The sequence below is a fragment of the Pungitius pungitius genome, chromosome 9 (genome assembly GCF_949316345.1).
Source record: "Pungitius pungitius chromosome 9, fPunPun2.1, whole genome shotgun sequence".
Classification (NCBI taxonomy): Eukaryota; Metazoa; Chordata; class Actinopteri; order Perciformes; family Gasterosteidae; genus Pungitius; species Pungitius pungitius.
The window spans coordinates 13,790,923-13,809,229 of NC_084908.1; the positions used below are offsets into that span (position 1 = coordinate 13,790,923).

Genomic DNA, 18,307 nt, shown 5'->3' on the forward strand with positions numbered 1-18,307 from the left:
GGAGGAGAAAAGAGAGGGCAAAAAAGACGCCGGAGATATTCTGTGGTTTACTTTCCCTCTCTCTCTCTCTCTCTCTCTCTCACCCCCTCTTTCCAATGTCTCTCTCTCTCACTGGCAAGGCATCTGACGTCTCCCAGCAAAAGACAAATTCGGTTTCGCCTGTTAAGTCGTCAGTCAAAGCTGTGCGAGAGGGTTTTTTTCCTTTTTTTTTGCTCTCTCTCGGTCTCTTACCCCCCCCCCCTCTCTCTCTTTGCTTCATTTCCGTGGATGCGGTGTTGTGAAGGCTGCTTACACGCTTTTCAAACAATAACAGTTCACCCCCCCAACGCAAGTTTCCTCTCTGCCAGAACCCCACACATGCCAGCACATCCTTTAGAGAGCCTTGAACCGATAACAAACGCTAAGCATTTTCACCGCCGAAAGAAAAGAGGGGCCCATCCGCCAGGCCTTGTGTAATTAAACTAGATCTAATACTGTTATATGTTTCTCTTAGTGAGAGGGAGCGTTGCAGGGGCCGCTTTCTCACAGCAGTGAATAGCTGTTTCCAGGTCAACACAATGCCCGGCATAGAGCGGAATAAAGCTATGGGAGAGGGACAGTGCAGGTTTAGAAACTTGTGTGAGATGTGCTCTCTGGCGCTGAGCTCGTAGAAAAACCTCAAAGGCCTTTGAGCTTCAACTTGCTTTACTTTAACGATAAAGCTGACAATATTATTTATTCTCTCACTGTCAGGAAAACTCTGTGGTTACACCAAGGACAACGTGAAAGTCCGTCTATCAATAAGACGTGAACTCGATTAGGTCCCAGCGTTTCATCATGTGTAACTAAAGATGGATCAAATTCCAGAACGTTATAGCTATTCATCAAATGTTGGTCAAACATGAGGAGCGTTTTTTGTGAAATAGTTTCAGCCGAGTATAAGGTGCACCAGGACACTAAAGTGGACATTTTGTATTAATCAAGGGACATGTCAGGCAATGGAACAATGGGGCTCAATTATATGTCTTAATATATTTAGGAATAAAGGCATGAAGGGATACGTAATATAACCAACTTCATGTTTACTTTGTTACATGACAAATGTGTTGCTCTTTGTCTGTAAAGAAGAGAAAAAACTTCCATTCAGGTGGGGGGTGCTTATTTCCCATTTTAAAATATTTTACTTTATTGCCCAGGTACAGAATAAAATAGTGTATTTCAGGTTTTGGATATATTACTCTTTCATTTTGTCTGTAATTTCTTGAAAAAAGGGAAAATATAGAGCATCACTAAACAAATCCTTTACGGGGATTACAACAACAAACTTGTGTATAGCCAGCTCTTCTCTAACACACAGTATAATATAAATATTGTACATGCTGACATAGTTTTACCACCAGGGCCTCTCTTTTACATATAAGAGACAACCTGGAGTGTCTGAAAACCAACATTGCAGTGCCTTTGTTTATCACCTTGGCAGAAACGCATCACTTCTCCATCTCCCTCCGCGGTGATAGTCCGCTAGCCATCGCGTTACCACCTTCCCGGCCTTGCTGCTTGTTCCCGAAAGCATGAGGAAGACATGAAAGAGACAATCAAACACGAGGCATCAGAGCTGTCACTGGTGCCTGCAGAATGCAAAGCGTTATCAGAAATAGAGCTGAACCTGATCCTCGGGTGCTCCGTCCTTCCCACAGGCAAAGTTATTCTTTCAACTCCCCGTGGCTTTCAATAGCATACAAACACAAAAACAACGCTGGCGTCGTTAACTACAGCGTTGGCCGGGTATTTGAATATTCAACATGAGAACACTGCTAATGGTGTGATATCTAAAAAGTGATGCCAGTCGCTGAGGGAAAATAAAAAACAGAACACAACGTACATGATTTATTATAATTTAAACACCAGCAATACAGGCCCTGCTACATTTGAGTAAAATTCCGGTTCGATTCAACAAATAGAAGCACCCCGAGACATGGCGACGCGTCCGTGCGACAATCGGCCTAAAGTTGTTCACAGTGCAGAAGGCCAATAGGCTCTTTTGAGTCGCTGAACACAGTGGCACTGTTGTCCCAATCAAGGGAATGTGTGAGGATGTGCTGAGAGAATACCCAGAAGCCTCAAATACCCCTCTGCGGTGAAGATGAAAGGGCCCAACAAGCCAAATCACTTTATCAGCCCAAACAGCCTCTCTTATTGAGGGATGCCTTTCAGACGGTGGCTGCTGAGATGTCACGACACTAATTGAGAGTCACAACAAGGGCCCCCTGTTTGGCCTGCTCCACCGGTTGTGTACAGCAACTGTAATCACCACAATAATTTCCCTACCCGAAAAAAAAAAAGAAAAACATCAAATGACGGGGAAGCTGCAAGCATTTGGATGCACCCTTTGATGTAGGAAAATTGAAACAAAGCAAGCTCTCACTTTGCGAAGGGTGTGAAGGTTACAACGTCCTGCCCTCCTTTGTCTGCCTGTCATTCCTGCCTCTGTCTGAAGCACCTCTATTGTTGTTGTAATTATGGCTACAAAAGCAACAGACTGATAGAAATCATGCAGTGAAGACAAATACAAGCAGCGACTGATCGAGGGACTTGTTTATCTGAAAACACACAGACGGAGACAGCGACAGTCCTAAAGTCTTGGTAAAGGGCGTTTTCTGACTGAAGATACAGGTGCTTTTAATGGAATTGTGACGCCGGCATGCTAACATGCTCACAAAGACAATGCTAACATTCCGGTGAAGTAAAACATTAGTGTACAATATTTTAGTTTTTTGTGTTATGACGTTTAAGTACTGAACACAGCTCAAGCTGATAAGAGTCTCATCTTGAGGGGAACTTATATGATTTCATTTCATCATTGTGCTACGACAAAAGTTGGGAGAACACCAGAGTAAATAAACATGAAGGTCTATCCGAAATGTTTAGTAGATGTTAAAATGTTTCGCAGTTCAAGCAAAAGCTTTGACTTGGTGGTAGAAAAAGTCAGCAGATCAAAAAGCACGAGGCATTATTTCGAGGGCACCTTGAGATCTGTGGCCATTTAAATCTGGACCAAAACAGTTGGTCTACCAATAAATTAGTAAGAGTGAAACATCAGAAAATAAAAAAGATTTTGCATGTTAGACTTTTATTTGATCACATTACCTTCTTTTCTTCATGGCAATTATACTTTTCCAACCTCAATTTTGAGATAAACCCCCTAGTTTACCCACAAAAACAACTAGCGAACTGGGCCACTGTAACAGCGGATATCCTGTCCCTCATCTACTGTCCTTATCTACTTCCCAACCAGCCAAACCCGCTGAGGAGGAACACTTGACACTGATCCCACATGGTTGTGTGGGAGCGACCTCGTCCTTTCCTCTTCTCGCCCAGCGCTCCCCTCGGTGAGATCTGTGTGCTCACTCAGCCACGCGCGCCGACGTCTAATCAACAGCAATTAACCCTGGCCCTCGCTCACGGGCCGCCCAGCTATCGGAGATAATGAAGACACTGCTGTGTTTTCACCCCCCGCCCCCCCCCCCCTCCACCCTGCTTTTGTCACCCGGACGTTTCCCTCATGGCTGGCTGACGATGGAATGTGATCGGCCGACTCAGGGAACGTGTTCTCTTGATATCGCTGTGGCTGCTGGGTAAGCGCTGTGGTTTTGGAAATTAGAGACGGTACAAAGTTGGAGGCTTTTTTGATTTTCGGAGTGGATTTTTTTTTTTACACAATATGATATATATATGTTATATGAGATAGGAGCCACCGCGGCTGGTGTGTGACAGACCCAGGGCTGTCTTTTCATCCCTTTCTCGTTCCTTGTTGCTGGGATAATGGAGTTCTTGGCCAATCCCTCCGCTGCTTCTTTTCTTGCTCCATTATCAACGCAAAACTGTAGCCAGACCTCGAAAACAGAAAATAGGCATAGGACACATCCACCAAGGGATCTTTTTTCTCTTTCTTTTTGACGGACAAAAGGTGTTTTGCACAACAGACACAGTGAGCAGATCTCCGATGGGGTTTTGGAAACCACCTTGTAATCTCGAGCAGAAGGACGACTCAAGTGTCAGTCAAGCTCCCCTGCGAAAAGCCGTCAGGCGAGTTGGAGCCTTCGGTGCGAAAAATAGCACGAGCGATAGAGAACACCCCTGCTCTTCCCCCACACATGACCTTTGAAGAAACATGTCGACATCAAATACTCTGAATTATCTATTCAAATGCCTGGAAACAATCTTTAGACAATGACACATCAATCAAATGCTCCCTGAACCGGGCATGGCTGTTTATATAAATGCTGTCCATCTGGGGGAGAGATCTCAGCAATGTTACATCTCTTTTTTTCTGTTGGGAGATGGCAGAAAAAAAACAAAGAAGGAAGTTCACAGAAAAACTTAAAATTCTTCTTTTTTTCTTCCTTTTTCTCAAATCCCAGCGTGAATGTGTCGGCGAGCTCGTGGTATGCACCCAGATGAAAAGTAGAGGCCATCCCTTTGAAATCCTCCTCAAGTCAAAATTACCATTTCATTTCAACTCCAGCCAGGAAACGGAGAGCGGGGCCACTGCTAACTGCTTTGGGCATATCGTTATTTATTGTGTGTAAACTTTGGAGGAACATTGTTGCCTGGGAAAATGTGCTGTGTGGGTGGTGCAAGTGAGCAGTTGGAGCAGCCACAAAGGGAGAGATCAGGCCTATTTTCTCTGTAGGAGGAACACATAAAAGTCAAAATAATGCCCATTATTATAGAAAAACAACATGAGACTTCTTTTCTCGTAATTTTCTAATAGCCGAAGAACCACGTTCCTGTTTTTTTTTTTCAACCACAGAAGCTAATCAAACAACCAGTTGACCCTATTTAGGTAACTGTATTCTCCTTTTTCCTGCTATTTTAATTAGTGAGCTTTCAGTGTTAAATGGGCCATTATCCAGGCTGCAACTAACTGCTTTGTCCATAATGGTCACATTAAGCCTGTCTTGTTGTTTTATTTAGTTGGCTTTATCTACCTCTACTCTACTTAGCATTACCTGAACCCCATACAGTGCAGTGTAAAGTACAAACACATAATAATACTATATACAAGTGTATTTGAAAGTGTGTTTGAATAGAAAAATAGTCACTTATTTAGAGTAATTTATGTGGCCTAGTCACGAACTAAATACATGAAAAATACTTATATTCTTCTCTGGCTGAAGCCATGTATCATGAGGCAGAACGACTCTCAATCCAATACCACTCGCTCTTCTTCAGCAAGGGAGGAGGCAGTAACAGGTACTAACCCTTCAGTGAGACTGGAGCTAAAAAGTAAAGCATGCTAATGTGTTCATGATCAGAGGTGTCAAGTAACAAGTACAAATACTTAAATAAAGTGATGTAACGTTGTGTCTTAATGCGAGGCTTTTGAAATGAACACAAAGGGATTCTGTATTTGTTCAATGTTTTGATAACCGGCCGCTGCCATTTAGCTGCCACTGGAACATGGGTTATTGTTTTATTTGTTTAAGTCACATAGCATGCGGGTCGATACATGTCCTTCTGTTGTTTTAGCGTTGCCTCTCTGAATGCCTCCATGTTTCCATCATCCAAACGGCAGGTCACATGATCTGAAGGCACCGTTTGATCATATTGTAACGGACTGACATGTTCTGTGAGTTACACATTAAGAGTTTGTCCTTAATGGACATTTTATCCCCTTTTTTTCCCACTTTTACTTTTTACTTTAAGTAGTTTTGAAACCAGTACTTTTATACTTTAACTTAAGTAAAAAGCTTGAGTTGATACTTCCACTTCTACAAAAGTATTTTTAAACCCCGGTATCTATACTTCTACTTGAGTAATGAATGTGAATACTTTTGACACCTCTGTTCATGATAACATTGACAAAATTGAAGTAAAGTGAGAGAAGCGGATATCACCATGATGGACGAAAATCCCAATAGGTGCTTATATAATCAAGAGAGGGTGTCTTGTAACAAACCAAACTATAATTAATACCATCTTCATTGTCCTCAACTCTACAGACATCTTTCAGTTGGTTATGGCTTTGATATTTATATCTGATGAACTGACTGCATATCAGAAAACAGACAGAGTTACATTGTGGAGCATTTAGCAGCTTCAGAGCGAAACTGATTTGTTGTTGATGGAGACCAACAAAGAGCGATCACAAGAATGAAAATCATATGTGTCACATGGTCAGACCACAGCTTTAAATACAAACTGGCGTTACTGTGGGGCTTTTGGATTTGAAAATTGACCATTCTTTGTTAAAAGGTTAGCCGTCAACTTCAAAAGTAATGTGAAAAAATATGTTTGTAGCTTGATCTGCTGCCCACTAATGATGACATTTTTTTTTAAGGCAGACTTAAATTCATGAGGTTAAATTGTAATTACTATCCACGGAGGATTTGTAGCAAATGTTAACCACATTGCTGTTTTGCAGCTAGCATCGTGCTGCTTTAGCATTGGGTAAGAAGTTAAAACAAAGAGAGTCTCCTACAATTGCATAAAACACAAGAGCATTTTATTTGACCTCATGCTGTTCTTTCCGGGTCGTCTGCAGGTTTAACATGTATGTGTTAAGAAAGAATGTCAATAAGATGAATAACGTCAACATTCAAAAAGTGTTTTTCTTCAGTTGTGCGATGGCTGCCGTCTTGTGCTTAATAGAATTTAGATCACGTGAGAGGGTGTGGACAGAGTCCAGTTGATAACTGACCAGCAGGGAAGCAGCAGAACTTTGTTGACTGTGTTCTCTTCTAACAAAAAACGACATCTAATCTTAAACATATGGCCGAAACTGGGGATTCTTGCATGACAGCATGCAGAATGTGGAAAAGTACTGCTGATGTACGTACAGTATGCTACTTTACGTCCTGCATGTTTTGATGATTTCAGACCTTTGAAAACTACTTTTCTAAGTTGTAAATTGTCCTCCAAAACAACAACATTTCTCACTTCTGCTCAAATACTGCACTTCTCTGTAGTTTGATCAGAATAGTAAGAGTGCTTAATACGTAAACTGTGGCAAAAGTGAATGAATGGAAAAAAACTAATTGTGAGGCGCATGAGTTTGTTACAGAAAACAAGATGATGCGGATGGAGTCTCACACTTTGGAAGGACTCGCAAAGGGACAGTATGTCCAACAATATGGATCCAGAGGCTCACATTAGGCGGGACTTAGGTATGCTGTGTGCTCCTGGCTATGAACTGCTTCTTCACCAACGTTAATATGAAAGTTTTGATGTTTTTTGAGAAGGTTTTTCACATCACATCTAAGGAAGTGAATCCCTCTTGTTTCTGCAGTGCAACAGTTCCACATTCCTTTTCGGACTGGGCGACATCATGTTGACGGACCTCATAACTCAAGCAAGCGTGTCCGTTGAAAAGCAAGCTAGGTGTTGCATATATATTTGGACTCCGTGGGCTTGTTCATTTGTTTTGTACATCCCTCTCTTTGTATCCTACACTGCGATTTATTTGTACTGGCCCCAGCTACATTGTATCTGGCAGCAGCACTTATATATTTTAACAAGGACTGTTGAGGGTGGAGGGAAGTGTTTGACTAAACTCAAGTCGGGTCTTCTCAAACCTTTAAACACGGTTCTGTCCGCGGGGGGGGATGTTTACCTCAGCTGGATCTATTCCCGCTGGCTGCACAGGCCGGCGGTCTCTCTCGGATCTGCACTCTGGAACAGCGAAGAAGAAAATTCACAGTCAGAGAAGAAGTGTGCGCAATAAGTGAGGAAAGAAACAAGTAAACAAGCCCACCGAGAGAAACACAAACATAAGAAAAAATACAGATGGAGTCAAAAGTGAGTCTTGCAGATGAGATCATCTGACAGGAAAAACACTACTTTTGCCACTGACCTCTTGTACACAGGGGTTGGGGGTGGAGGGGACAACGGGTCTGCAGACCCCTATCTGCATGGCTTGTCCCTCGCTTTGTGGCCATGTGCAGCACCTGGCCCCACGCCAGCGCCCAACGCCCCTTTGTGGTGGCCAGAGTGATCGGTTGGAGTCTGCCTTTGATCCGGGGCCAAGTATTCATCTCTAAAGGAAGAGGAAGAGCAAAAAAAAAAAAAAAGATAAACAGAAAAAAAAGGAGGGGAGGTGGAGAAAAAAAAAAGTCAACCTCTGCTGCCAATTATTGGAAAAGCATCAAGGTCTTTGGAGTCGGTGTAAAGAGAAGAGAGAAGAGAAACGAGGGAAGGGGAGGGGGGAGAACAGATAGCGTTTGATGGCTTGGCTCGGTGTTAGTCGGGGGACTGTAACGAGTCAAGGTGAGGCCGAAGCTGACCTGAAAGTGGTCATAACAGGTGGAGAGATCTATTCGTCTGGCTACTAAGACTCTTAAGTTATTGGTGTTTTCTTTTTTTTATTATTCCTGTGTGCCCTTTATTTATCTGTCTCAGACTCGCTCTTGTTGTGGACATTCTTATCTGTGACTTTCTTTCCGTTACCACTGTGTGCTGTTAAACCAGCTCACAAGGACAAATAAAGGTCATATCTCTGTCTCAGCTGAGGTGTTTCTGTCCCTGTCTAGTCTAGCCCCCCACCCACCCCCCCCAACACACACACACACACACACACACACACACACACACACACACACACACATTAACTGTGTCAGCAAAGAAGGCAGCGACCGTGAACGACAGCCTGCACGCAGCAGAAGCATGTCATTCAACTGATGGGGATGTCATGACAACAAACAGACGAGAGGATTACAGTGTTGTCAGTAAGCAAGACACATTTTAAGCCTGTGAAGTGCAGAGATAATCACATAAATGATGCAGGTTACACTTCAAAAGTTAAAGGCTCAACGCTTTTTTCTTATTTCATATTAAAGCCTGTATGTGGGTCTATGTTTGTGTTTTTTCTGAGAAAATAAATCTGCTTCACATCAGCCAAAACCTGCTGAATATAACTATAAACATTTACTACTGGCTGAATAGGATCCAATTACAGGGTTAAATTAATGGTTTGGTGTAGTTTTTTGGCCAAAACAGCTGAATCTGAATTAGTTTATGTAGAAAAAATAAAAAGTCAGCGATACATCCTCATTGCACAGGAATATGTATTATGTATTACCTATTCTGACTTGTGGAAGATCACACAAGACACAGGCTGTAATACGCTAGAATGATCCTTTAAGGCTATGACATGATTAACGGCGTTTTGTCTGAGATAAAAGCAAATGCCCGCATGTTATACTATATACGTACAGTGTAATATGTCCTGTAGGATGTAAAGACACGACATGCTAACAGCAGTGCGGTTACTTTAATACCCAGCTTATGGTACTAAAAACTCTCCTCTGCCTTCGTCCTTGTGGACAAAGGAACCGAACAGACAATAGAACACGCATTGATCACCAAGGACGAGTTTCTACTGCTCTCTCTCTCTCTCTCTCTCTCTCTCCTTCGGCCTCTCCCTCTGTCGGTCTCTGTAATTCTCCTTTCATGGCTGTTTTTCCTGCTGTCTCCCGAGACCTTCTCAGCCGGCGAGAGAAAAACAAAACTGAACATTAAAACGCCCCGCAGCCCTTTAAACACTTGTCATTTGTCCTTTGTACAAATCAAGGCGAGTGTGGCTATAGACACAGTTTATTTTTTATTTGTGTGTTATTTTTTTCTTTTCCACCCATTCTCATTTGGTTAACTTTGTTGGTGGACAGAGAGGAAGACACACAGCAACCCACGGTCAATTATCAGTACGGTAGAATGATCAAAAACAAGCCGTTTAAAAATACAATTGGTCACGGGGGTGTGAGATGAGAGATGAGTGAAGGACATTTACTGCGGATCTCTGCGGGTTTATTGACCAACACACAGCTTTTCTTTCCGAGGGAAGACGGATGAAAGGAGTGAGGATTTGCTTGCATGTGTAGTCCACAGTTCAGTCATATTATTTTTCTGAAATAAGGCCTCTGCAAGATGTGGGTTTCTTTCCTGTGTCTCGTTTCTCTGTGTGTGTTTTTTTTCTCTCGTGTTGCCTTGTTTAATGATACGCACTCTGTATGAATGCCTGTGCGAGTGTGTTCATCATTACCTGCGTCCAGCCATGGCCGTTTGATTCAGCGAGCAGGGAGGGGCATTATCACACACTACCATCACTAATCCCCGTGGAATGAAACACAGACACTTTGAAGTCGGCCAAAGAACACTGTATTTGGAGAGAAGACTGTGCATCACGTATAAACCATAATTAACAATCTATAGCTGGACTCGAGCCAGGCAGAGAGGTGGAGGTGCAAAGAGGGTGGAGAATGGAGGAAAAAAGAGAAGGAAAAAAAAGGACGGAGAGAGACAGACAGTGGTGTTATAGAGCCAGAGGCATGATGGTGCAGCTTGAAAGAATGTGCAGTGTGTGTGTGTGTGTGTGTGTCAGTCGTGGAATGTTACGTGATGTAAGTACATTAGTTTGAATTTTGAGGTTCTTGTATTTTATAATTGTTTCAAAAGTAAAAGCTGTGCTTTTATATCACCATTAATTTGGCTAATTTACTTACTAGTTACAGATTATTAATACGTGATAAATGTGATACACTATGATGGTAGTACATACATTAGCTCCACCTTTACGAGCTAAAACACTAGTTACAATTACTAATTATTAATACCATCACATTAACAATGGACTTGTGTTCTAGTAGATTTTGAAGCAAATCTTGTAAGAGAGCATCTCTACTCCGCAGTAAAGCTACTTCTACTAATGTCTCAAAGGTAAACCACCAAACATGGATGAAACAATGGATGAAAGTGTTTCTTCAGTGATCAATGCTGGATTCTCTCTCTCTCTCTCTCTCACACACACACACACACACACACATGCTGTATGCTGTAACAAAAGAGTCAGTAACAACCTGCTGGGAGCTCAAAGAAAAACTGGGGTGGAGAAATAAGTACTGGACAACAAAATTTTACGGAGCAGCCGGTGGGTAGAACACATCTCTTGAACACGACGAGAAAGCAGAATGAAAAATTCAGGCCCTCCAACGCAGACTGGCGCTGAGAAAAGGCCCTCAAAACCACACAAACAGACACACAAAGCCAGATTCCTCATGACACCTACTCACATTCTGGTGAGAAAATGATATCACTGCGTGAGTGCACGCGCACGTGAGACTATAATACATACACCTTGTGTAAGAGGATAAAACACCAAAAAACCAAAGACTTTCATCAAAGCCAGTGAGAGAGGATGTCAGATTTTTTCCAAAGATGAAAGCAAGGGATATTCTCTCATTCGGCTCATCTCTGCTTCGCCCCCTTTCAAAATCCTCGAAGTATCATCCTTGTTGCTATACGACAGAGAGAGAGAGAGGGGGGGGGGGGGGGGGGTAAAAGTTATTTACATCCCACGCTGTGTTATGTGGTCTGTCACTTCTCATTTTCTCCCAGGGCTGTCCAACTGGAAGACTTCAGTCAACTCTCTTCAAGCCTGTATTTGCTGAGGTAATTACAAAGTGACAGCTTCAAATCCTCTGCCACACACGCACACACACACAAACAAACACACTCACGCACACGCACACACAACCCAACACTCAGCCAAATATGGATAAATATGGGAATATGTTGACATTCAGTCTGAGCTCAGTCAGATGCACCTCCCCGGTTTTACCTCTCGTTTCTTTCCCCAAAAAGTATTTAATGATTAAAAAGCTTGGTATTTATATAACATGGGGAGGGAATTGTTTTTCAGACAAGCAAAATTAATTCCCGACACCATATATTACATCTGAGATGCAAGCGCACACACACACGCACACACACACACACACACACACACACACACACACACACACACACACACACACACACACGCATGCATGCACACACAAAAACTCATCCACCTCCCATATTCACTTAGAGGTGATTGTAAGAACATCTTTGATCTTTTTTTTCCCCTTTCTTCTTCAAGGAGATGTATTGCCTGTACATATAATCCATGACAGACATAATGTGATTTGGTAGTATCTCTAAATGCCAGAGAAAACCAGCTGACGGAAATTAATAAGTTCGAGCGCCAATGAAGGAAGTGGAGGAGGAGGGGTTGGGAGGAGATGGTGGGCTAACCTGGCAGCGAAACATACAGATCATCACATTATCTTTTTAGGCATAGCGTCATGGTGAAAGTCACGTGCGTGTGGGGCTCAACTTGCGTCAATCTGCAGCTCCGCACAACAAGACGACAGACCAGCGACTGTCTCTTTCCATCGTTGGTCCAAAGAATGAGGGTGTTAAGCGTCGTGACTTTTGGTGTTATATAAAGACAGTGTTAGTAAAGGAGTGCGAGAGCAGTGCAGCTTGGTGACGGTGCAGGCAGCAACATCTGGTTCTGAAAATGGCAGGAGTCTTAAACTTGTATTCTATCTGCTGGCCTTGAGGAGGCGACTCCTCATTTTGCAAAAAGAAAGCAGATTGCATATGAGAAAACGTTGGTGATAGTTTCCAAAGGAGGAAAAATAAATCTACTTAATATATGATGTGAAATATTATTAAACTGAGCTGCCCTTCAGCAAAGTGATGTCACCCAAAAATGCCTCAATATAATAGTCTTGTCATCTTCTATTAACTAGACTGTGTGTGCAGGAACATCTGGAATCAAAACCACTTGTTTCAGCTACATTTCTCTGTTCCTGAACATCGTTGTAGAGCAGATAATGAATCATTTTTTCTGTGTCTTCATTTTAGTTTAAAATTTTCAGTGCTCAGTAAGTTTGCTCAAAAGATTCCTGCCTTGTCTCCTAAAGACGCTCCTCATTGCTGGTGTCAAAAAAATGCTAAAATTATCTCGAAAATGACTTTATCACAGAAAAGATGAGGAGTTTCCAAGGTGGCAGAGTTGTACATGTTCAGTGGGGGAAAGGCAGTCCAGATGTGGCTTCATGGGTTGCTGTTGGTTCGGATGTGTGTGTTTGAGAGAGCATGAAAGAGATGCAGGCCGACAAACAAAAGGCACAGTGATGCTCGCCAAACCACACTGATTTATTTGGCAAATGCTATATGGTGGTCTGAGGTAAAAGAGGCCGGCTTCACCACTGTCTGACCTCCGACACGCTTGAACTTCTGAAATGAACTCAGCTGTCTTTACTAAATCTACACCCGGACATGAGGGACGAGCTGTCATTGGGGAGAACACACACAGGCAAACATACACCACAAACACACACATACCTGCTATTAGGCCACCGCAAACACATCTAAGCACGTGTGCATGTGCCCAAACACATGGGAATGCAACACTTGATGTGATGGAGAACACAAGAGGTTAGAAGAGAAGAGGAAATGTGTCGATTGAACTTCACACTGGTGAGCGTCATGGTGCTCAAATCTGGGACTCATCGATATTTTATTAACCACAAATTCAGAACCATGTCAGATCATGACAAATGATGCAATGAAAAATGGAATCATTGTATACTTGTGACTTTTCACAGCGTGTTGGGTTTTTGTTTCCTATCTTGAAATGACCAAACAAAACATTCAAGTTTATAACAAAGGCACGTTTCACATTTCTTGCAGTGGAAATGTTCAATGCTGACGCCTACAATGGAAGTTTGCAGTCATCCCCATCATGACAAGGTGGAGGCAGAAATCTCAATGTTGGACATCTCAAAACCTCAAAAATAAGAGCAAAACTATCTGGAAGGAGAGATACAGCCAGAGGTGAACGGGAGAATATGTAAGAATTGTAAATTGGGTGAAATAACCCTTTATATAGGGTTGACAATATGTTTTTTTACCCCCCCGCCCCTTATTTTCCCCTTTCCTGATACAGATGGTTCTGGGCTGTGACCTTGGACATATGCACACACACACAGAAACACACACGCACACAATCACAAGTCCATCTGCTTGCACTTAGACTGCTGTAACTCTTGTTCTCTCTCTCTCTCTAAATCTCAGCTCTCAGTCTTTCTCCCTCCGCATGTCGTCCCTGTTTCCATGCCTTTGAAACTTAAAAATATCCCACCCCGATTGTGTTCTGTACATTTCGTTGCCATGGTGATTGCCATGTAGAGCAAGCAAAATAAGTGCCTGTGTGTGTGGATGTATAATGTGTGTGTGTGGATGTATAATGTGTGTTTGTGTGCCATTAGCAGTGCCATCAGCCAAGCACAGGGACTAAAGATGTTTTTAAAAGGAATCAAGAACAAAAGAATAAACACCCACTTTTTTTGTTTTTTCCTCCCTTTTAAAAAAAAACTTCTTCTCATATTTTTCATTCTTTGTCTGTTTTCCTGCTTCCTCCTCACTCTCCTTCATCCCCATGCTTCCACACTGCCCCATTCCTTTCTGTCTCCCACGCCCGTCCATCTCCCAGAACCTCCTCCTCTTTGCCAGCCTTCAAACGCCCTCCGTCGCCCGCCCGCCCGCCCGCACCCCATCCCAACAGTCGGGGGGAGGAGAAAGATAGAGAGAGATTGACAGGAAGTGTCTCAGCAGGTCTTGTGGGAGTTTTACTGTACGCGGTAGTGATACTGAGCGAATTGCCGGACTCATCTGGCGCGCACATTGTGGCCCACTGACGCCAGCGATCACGACTTCAAGGTGTCGGCTTATACTTCATCACAACCAGTGGTCCGAGAAACCAACACACACACACACACACACACACAACGCTGAGAATCTGGTTTTAATGAGGGGTACTCCCCTCAGCATGTGTTGGTCGCTGACGTTTTGGCCTTTTCAGTCTCTTTATTTGTGTGCTGTTTGTGTATTCGTGAAGATCGGGGTTTGATATTGGATGTTTTGATGACATCTCCCCTCGAAATATGCGCGTGTGTGATTATTTGGTAATGCGTTCGCACACATGGCTCTACAAATATTGACACACATTCAGTGCTGGATAGCATTCAGATAGCCGGATAGTTTGTTGTATCAAACCATGTGATGTTACGTCCTGTCTGTGTGCAATATACTGATGTCCATGCATAGTTATCTGCATTTGTGTGTTTTTTTTATTGCCTTGTAAGATTTCATTCCTGTGGATGAAGCGCACAATAAGGTCTTTTAATCTAGGGGTGGTCCCCGTGTGAAGCCACCACACTGAGCTGATCAAGGGCAGCGCAGTAAGGGAGGAGCAACCAAAAAGGCCTGGTGGGCTTGTTTATCTGACCGAGTCAGCTTGTAGAAAAAGAGGATCTCTGCAGCCTATTACAGTTAGGCAGGGATTACTGAAACCACAGAAAGATATCGATTGATACCTTTCTTCCTGTTTTCGGCCTGTTAAATGATAATATGCAACGTCAGGGAGTTATACGAGACAGATAACAAAGTGCTGAAACAGAGAGGGGGAGAGAGGCAAAGTACAGCAATTAATGATACTGCCCTATGTTAAAATACCAATGTAGACACCTGGGTTGGATCATAAAGGATCATTCTGGTTTTAATAACTTGAGTTTCATATTCATTTGACAATATAATAATGTGCCTTCATTTTTCCTGTGGATTGAATTAAAATGATTGTTTGTGTATTTTTCTCTGTTGAATTTTAAAATCTTTAATTCTTATCACTGACAAAAGAGTTGTTCAAATCTGTGACTATTTTACTTAAAGGATTACTTCTTAAAGGATCTCTTAGCTGTAACCCTGGCGGTGTGAAACAGACTTGGAGCTATTCCAAACAGCATGAAAAGAAAAATAATTCAAATGGTTAAGAAGGCTTACTTGCATATCTTATTATTACCCACAGTCTACATAAAAGTACTCATCGCAAAGTAATGAAATACAGACAGTCTGTCACTCTAAGGCCCAACTATGACAAACTACTACACTGATTCAGAAGCTGCCACACAGAAAATCAATAAGAAATTATCCTGATTTAGTTTTGTTGTAGTTATAAAATGTCATTTATGGGGCAGTTTGCTGGCATCACCGTTAATACAGGTGCATGTGGCATGTAGGACACAAGGCAGTTTGTTTTTCTTCAGTTTTTTAAAAGGTTAAGCACCAAGAAATGCATGAAAGCAGAACACTTTGTCAGATAAAAATATGCTGTAAATTTAAGAAAATATGACATCCATGGACTTTGACTTTACAACCCTCTGAAGCAGTTGGAAAAAACACTCTTATTATTATATCCAGCCACCCCTTGAATCTAATTCAAGCATAATATTAATGGGCCTAGCTATTTATTGTAGTTTTATATGTTTAGTTAATTATTAATTTGAAAGTCATCACTGCAAATGAAGCTTTGACTCTTTGTTACAGCACTTTAATAGGAAAGTCTAAGTACCGTTATTATGGTTTTAGATTTTTTTGTTTCCTCTTTGGGGGTTACAGCTGAAAGATTTCCATCATAACGTATAATGACCACCTTACCTGCTTCGGGGCAAGTAAGGTGGTCATTATACGTTACCATGGAAATCCACTCTGGTAAGAAGTGAACCACCGTCGTAGGAATAATTCAGGCTCAAAATCCTGCTTCCAGTTCCTTTGTTTTTTGTCATTCTATTTTCCTCGGCTCTGTACAACTGTAATCAGATTTTTCCTGATGGCTATTCCAACTAAAAATGGATCAACAAGGTGAAAATGTTTTTGTATAATAACAGTAGGGGAGGAGTATAATGTAAGTGTGTGTTTTCAGTCACATTTGGGACAGTGGAAGGTGAGTGTTACAATAAGCTTCTTGCAGAAAGTGTTCCTGTGGTTGGTAATTACCTCCCCCGGAGACTGGCCAGACTGAAATGAAGCCACGTTGGAGAGAGGGTGGCTTTAGCTACAGTGACAGAGGCGACACACACACACACACCTAAACATGCTCTCACTTGGAAATACTACTCCTCGATCTCCCAAGCAGCAATACAGGGATTTACCAGGAGCTTTCTCCTTGGCAAACTCCTGTTCGTATGTCCTACAGCAGATGTAATGTATCCTCCTTCTCAGCTTCTCGAATGCGTTCAGTCCAGTACAGACGTTGAGCTATTGGGTCTGATCGCTTCTGATACTGCCTCCCTCACCTTCACAATCCCTTCAAACAAACTTGTTTTTAATGAAAATACATTCCTGGGTTTGGGGGATTTAACAGATTTTCTTCTTTCCACTTTCATCATTCTTTCGCTGTCCAGGAGTTATTTTTCTTCGTGGGGGGGGGGGCTGAAGGAGCAGCGATGGCAGCAAGCCTTTTTAAGAAGTGCTGATGCCAGATTGTTGAACATTTCTGGTTGCATTCTAGGAATGACAACTGTATTTCCAAGGGGTTTAAGTTGGGAGTGAATGTGTAGGTAGAAAGGATGGGGGAGAGAAAAAGAGTGAGGCAGAACCGTAATGAGAGAAAATGAATACAAATGAAAGAAAGAAGACAGGTTTTTGAGTTTCAAATGATATGCACTGATATTAAGCAGAGCATAAACCAGGATTATTTGTGCGGCTTAATGGGGATGCCGGCGCTCGTCTTACTACAAGCAGGTGGAAACCTCAGGTTCTGAAGCCTATGATGCAGTTTCTCACCATTTCTCACTTGAGTTGTTGAAAAAAATGTTAAACATCAATTTTAGTCCCAATCACTAAAGTCTTATTCAACGCAGAATAACGTTCTCATTAGGTAACTATGCTTCAATTTAGAGTACGCCGTGATATGGAGAGGTCCTTTGCACGTTGTTGTATTACAACTTTCACATAGTGTAGTAATTGGTTAGAAGTTTTGTCTTCAACGATCAGTTGAATTTAGGTCCAAAAAAAACAAAGGATTGTTATAAGGTAGAGCTTTTAAAAAGTGAATTGTGGACTGTTCCAGGGAAAGGGAAAGGTATGGTAGGTCATAAACAGATTATATCATAGTTATCAAAAGGGTAACATGGGTTACATATGGTGTAAGAAAGGTGGGGGCTGGTTCAACAGACATTCCAATACTACAATATTTACTACAAGATGATGCCTGACACACACATTTGTGAGATGGGGACATTGATGGAAAGCCACCATCGTTATCTCGTGCACACTGATGTACCATCCATCCATCTGTGATCCATTCATGATCACTGATATCATAGACTGTGGGTGAACCCTTCCCTACATATGCCTTAAAACAATGCAAACGCATCTAGTGGGGATTTGGATTCAAACCAGAAAAATGAAACATTGCATCATATGCCAACTGGCATCAACCTTGTTGGATAATCTCAGGAGTGAAAGCAGCCACAGAAACAGCGACAGGTCGGGCCAGACCACATCTCTCTCACAGTACCTCTGGCCCCTGCCAGACCCTCAAAACCTAATTTGCCAGTATCGATATGTAAAAGGGATGACTTCCTACACAGCTGTGTGTAGCAGTGGAATCTCTTCCTCTGGATGGGTGAAGTAACCCTGACAGGCCCGCGGTAATCCAGCG

The 18,307-nt window shown here is 42.3% G+C and overlaps 1 protein-coding gene across 4 annotated transcripts in view; it reads right to left on the bottom strand.

Moving 5' to 3' along the window:
- The window catches only part of LOC119218201 (axin-2-like), a 65,554-nt gene that overhangs the window by 35,018 nt on the left and 12,229 nt on the right, over window positions 1-18,307 (bottom strand). For 2 of the 4 annotated variants that reach the window (XR_005120358.2, XM_037472432.2), the window contains exons 3-5: window positions 7,835-8,017; window positions 7,595-7,653; window positions 1,452-1,532 (exon numbers count right to left, since the gene is read on the bottom strand). The gene's annotated coding sequence lies outside the window, so the exon portion shown is untranslated. Of the gene's footprint in view, window positions 1-1,451; window positions 1,533-7,594; window positions 7,654-7,834; window positions 8,018-18,307 lie in introns of those variants that run through there. The other 2 variants (XM_062564447.1, XM_062564446.1) reach the window with 2 other exon arrangements.